The following is a 4,992-nucleotide window of genomic DNA, read 5'->3' as shown; positions in this document are numbered from 1 at the left end:
CATACATCAAATCCGTTGCCAGGAAAATCATTCTACCGTTCTAGTAGCTATCTAAATCATGTAGCAACTCTCTACCTGTATAAGAGCCAAATACATCCAATGATGGAGTAATGTCACCACATCTGGGCAGGAGCTGCTAGAAGCAGTTTATCCTACCTTGACAGAGTTCAAAATAGACTTCGTAGCTTCGTGGAGTGGCCGTTTTCTCTTCCCTGCAACCTCTTCCCCACAGAAAAGACGTCGCAAGGCTGTCTCTGCTTTATCGTTATTTTCATAGCAAGTGCTCGTCTGAGCTCCAATCTATGCCTCCCCTCGTCACGAGAAACACTCGTCTCGCCAAAACCACAATCTTTATCGGGGCCTAAACCGAAATATAGATCCAATGAACAAAGCTTCTTTCTTAGAACTGCACGCGTGTGAAACTCTCTTTTTTTTTGCCTGCTTTTCAGCTAACTACAATCGGATTGTTTTCAAGTATAATGTAAACAAGTTCCTGGTGAACCGTCATCCTAAGTAATCCAATTTACAAAATTTCCACTACTTATGTTTACTACGCTATAATCACATGGATTGATGTATACCCATTGACCCTTATCCTCGATTGGCCTCCAAGCCTTGATAATTGGTGATTCCTGAGTAAAAAAAATGAACAAAGATAGAGTATCGTTGCCACATCTGAAGAGCATCCTTTCTTGCCTGGATAGGGTACTAAAACAACTTCGAAATCTATTGAGGGATACCCTGTTCACCTCTCCGCTGCCTCTTTCTCATGCAAAATACGTTGGCAGTCTCCCGTTACATCTTCGTTATTTTCATAGCAGGTGCTCGGTTGAGTTCCATTCTATGATTCCCCCTTGTAAGTCTTTTGTGGCAAACGCCCAACGAGCAACACCAACTATCAGCAGTTACCTTACTCTCTGTGTCTTAATCTAAACAAAAATTTCATGAGCAGAATTTGTTCCCCTTAGAACTGCTGCTCTGTAGAAGACAATACAACGACTCTACTTCCCTGCTAATTATTACATGGCTCTTTTCAAGTCTAATGTGAACAGGTTATTAAAGATCACTCTCTAAAATAATTAACATATCAAATTCTCATTACGGAACCCATGAACTCTTATCCTTATGTGGCCTCCGGGCTATTATGATCGATGGCTATATAATGTAAACATATAATAAATAAATAATTACTTAGAAAATACGTAATGATGTAAAAATATACAGAATGGTTTGAAAAAGGAAAGGTTGCAAATTAAGAAGTATTTTTAGAATAGAAGACATAAAGAAACAAAAAGAAAGAGAAAATGACTGAAACAAAAACAGAACAAGGAAGAAAAAATATAAAAGAATATCTATAATATGAATGTGTGTGTGTGTGTGTGTGTGTGTGTGTGTGTGTGTGTGTGTGTGTGTGTGGTCACGAATCGACTCCTATATGGTTGAGTATATAAAAAGAAAACTGATTACATATAATGATAGAAGATTTATCGAGACACAGGAATGGGTATGTTTGATCTGGCAGAACGGTGGTTCATTAAAATTGTGGGGTCTGCGTTCGCGCCTGGTTCACAAAGTATGGAAATAAAAAATTTAAAAAAAAAAAAAAAACGTTTACAAGTATTTTTGATATAGATGTGCATAAGAATACTTTGATAAGTATGTTTTAACTTAAATAGGGATAGTATAATAAAATTGTGGGATCTGCGTTCGCGCCTGGCCTCCATAGAATGGAAATAGACACAAACTTTAATAAAGACTTTTCATATCTATCTGCGTAAGTATATTTTCATAATTATGTTTCAGTTTGAAGAAATATGGTATAATAAAATTATGGGGTGTTCATTCGCGCCTGACCTCCATAGAATGGAAATATGTCACAAAGTTTAACAAGGTTTTTTAATATAGATCCACAGAATATTGTGATAAGTGTTTCAGTGTGAACAGGTATGGTATAATAAATTATGGGGTTTATCTATTTTATTTTTACTTTCATCCTATTTAGCTTTGGTTTTGATACCCCCAAATTCGACCCACATTTACAACCCTTCCTTTTCATAACCTATCATACTTTCATAAATCAGAGTCCATTTTCTGTAGGCTGTTTTGGAACCCAGTCAACGACGGGTACTTTTGCTCGTAGGAAATAAAAATAAATGTAAAAGAAGAAAATGAAAATAAAGCTAGAAAAGAAATAAATTAAAAAGTGAACATTGAGAAAATACTGAAAGAATAAAAATATTTTTGTTAATCTCTAGAAGGGAAAAGAAGTATATAGTTCTATATAATAATATAAATCTCACCTGTCTGTTTAAATGTATGTATGTATGTATGTATTTTTAGTCGCCGGTGACCCGACCATGAGGCAGGTAGTACTGGGTTACATGGTACCAGTAGCACATGACATGACCTGACACATCTAAACTGGTTCCCGCACCAGACTTGTTTGGTGAGGAGGGCGGCTAGTCTCCCTGAAGGATTAAAAACAAGACCTTCCAAAGGACGAATGAACTCTTTTTCTGGGTCAACGGCCAACTAGCACCGTGTATATTTGTGTGTGTGTATATGTGTATTGGGGTGGAGAGAGCTCCCGTAAGCCGTGGTGAAGGCAGCCTTTCTCTGATCTCTGATCTAAAAAACCATAAAGCGAAAGACCATCACCCGCATTAAGCTGGTCTGCAGTTTAATTTGTTGCTGGCTATCTTGCTCTTGCTTGTTGCTGGATCTCAACATTTTGAACCGAGAGAAAGACTTAGCTGTCTTACAAAGCTAAGACTCTGTAACACCATATTTGTATAGATACTCTCTCAGGCATCTGGGCTCATGGATTTTAAATGTCTGAGGGAGTGGCACTCGTCTGACAAGACGTTGCAATCATCATGTATGTATATATGAATGGATGGATGGATGGATGGATGCCTAAAACGTTGGACAGAGACAACGGATTTGCACGGGATCGGTATCGTTTTGAAGCTTGACTCTTCGGACGACAAATATCGAAAAATTTGCCAAAACATTAATTCTTTCACCGTCAACTGGACACTTTTTAACAGAGAGCGATTGCTTTTTTCGCCAATATTTTCGAAAGTGATCCCTCTTTGCGATTTACTAGCCTTAATCTAAACCTTCGTCACTTTCGGTTTGGCGATGGACACAGCAGCAAAGACGTCACATTTTTTCACGTTATTTTCCTCTTTCGTGGTACAGGTTCGAGCTTGTCTGCCTACTACCATTTGTTTTTTTGGGTTTTGTTTTGCTCAACATGCACCTCTAAAGAGTCGGGCACCCAGGCTAGTAAATAAGGAAAGAGAAAATTTAAAAAATAACAATTGTTTGCAAATGAAAGAAAAGAGGTTATATGAAAAAATAATAAAATGGAAAATAATACAGAGAAAACAGTGAAAGAGAAATAATGGTATTTAGAAAGAGCAACGTAAAATAGAAATATAGAAATGAAATTTTAAAAGTTAAAAACAAAATTATACAACAAAGAAAGAACGAAAATATAAGAAAACTCATGGACGAAGAAGTAAGGGGTAATTTAATGTATGAATAAAGAGAATAAAGAAAACAGAACGATAAAATAAACAATAAAAAATAAATAAATTGAGGAAGACATAAACGAAACAATGATTGAACAGGAAAAGACACAGAAGGAAATGAAAACAAATAAGTATAAAACAAGGCCGATAGTCATTAGTCGCGTGCTCTCGTGTAATGAATGAATGCGTGAATGTAGGATTGACATGAAATTCTTAAAGATATAAAATGACCGAAAAATGGGCTGAAATGACTTAAATAAATAAAAAGTAAATGACTTAGAATGACTTTAATCAACTTAAGGATGAATTGAATGACATGACCTTAAGAATGACTTGAATGCTTAAAAAATAACCGGAATCCTTCAAAAACAACTTCAGTGATCTGGAGTATGACTTGAATGGCTTTAAGACTGACTGGCTGTAAAGTGGGTGATCATTTTACATTAAATTAATAAAGAAAAGTGATTCCCCACTTTATATCACAAAGTTGCAAACGTAAGTACAGCATGTAGTAAGAACAGATACTACACTTTGATCTTGGCCAAAAGGCAAAGAAAACGGTATTTATTTGCTCCCCTACAGAGCAAATTATGCACAAAGCCAATTTTTAATGTGAGGAGTGAAGGGGAAATAGAGACCAGCCCCCGGGGAGTAGGGGAGCTGGATAGTGACAATTAGTATGAAGGGTTGCCTCTACATTGACCAAGGTCTTATATGTTGGGTTGGTATTTATTTGCTCCTCCATCGAGCAAATTAGGCACAAGGCCGTTTTTTAAGGTAATGAATGAATGGGAAATAGGGACCAACACCCCGAGGAGAAGAAGAGCTGATAGTGAATAATTGCTATGAAGGTTTGCCCCTACATTGACCAAGTTCTTATATGTGAGGTTAATATTTATTTACTCCCCCACCGAGAAAATTAGGCAGAGAGCCGATTTTTAATCTGAGGAGTGAAGAGGAAATGGGGACCAACTCCCCGGGGAGTAGGGGAGCTGGATAGTGACAATTGGTATGAAGGGTTGCTCCTACATTGACCAAGGTCTTATATGTGGGGTTGCCCCCACATATGGTCTTTGCTTGCAGTATCTGACGGAACAGATACTACACTTTGATCTTGTCGAAAAGGCCAAGAAAAGCGGTATTTATTTGCTCCTCCGCCGAGCAAATTAGGCACAATGCCGATTTTTTATGTGAGGAGTGAAGGGGAAATTGGGGCCAACTCCCCGGGGAGTAGAGGAACTGGATAGTGATAATTGGTATAAAGGGTTTCCCCTACATTGACCAAGGTCCCACATGTGGCGCTGTCCCCACATATGTTCCCCGCTTGCATCCTCTGCTGGAACAGACACTTCACTTTTGTCTATGCCAAAAGGCAAAGAAAAGCTTAAAAAGCTAAGAACAGCATCTATTAACAACAGACCTTTGAACTTAACCAAAAAGGCCAAGCACATAA

At 37.7% G+C, this 4,992-nt stretch overlaps 1 pseudogene; it reads right to left on the bottom strand.

Moving 5' to 3' along the window:
- Window positions 1-3,963: 3,963 nt before the first annotated feature.
- LOC145284203 (U2 spliceosomal RNA) lies at window positions 3,964-4,101 on the bottom strand (annotated as a pseudogene).
- Between the last annotated feature and the right edge of the window lie 891 nt (window positions 4,102-4,992).

Source organism: Euprymna scolopes, chromosome 8, assembly GCF_053919585.1.
Source record: "Euprymna scolopes isolate OS-2025 chromosome 8, ASM5391958v1, whole genome shotgun sequence".
In the NCBI taxonomy this organism is placed as follows: domain Eukaryota; kingdom Metazoa; phylum Mollusca; class Cephalopoda; order Sepiida; family Sepiolidae; genus Euprymna; species Euprymna scolopes.
The sequence above is the reverse complement of the archived record's forward strand: the minus strand, read 5'-3'. Positions and strand labels throughout refer to the sequence as shown.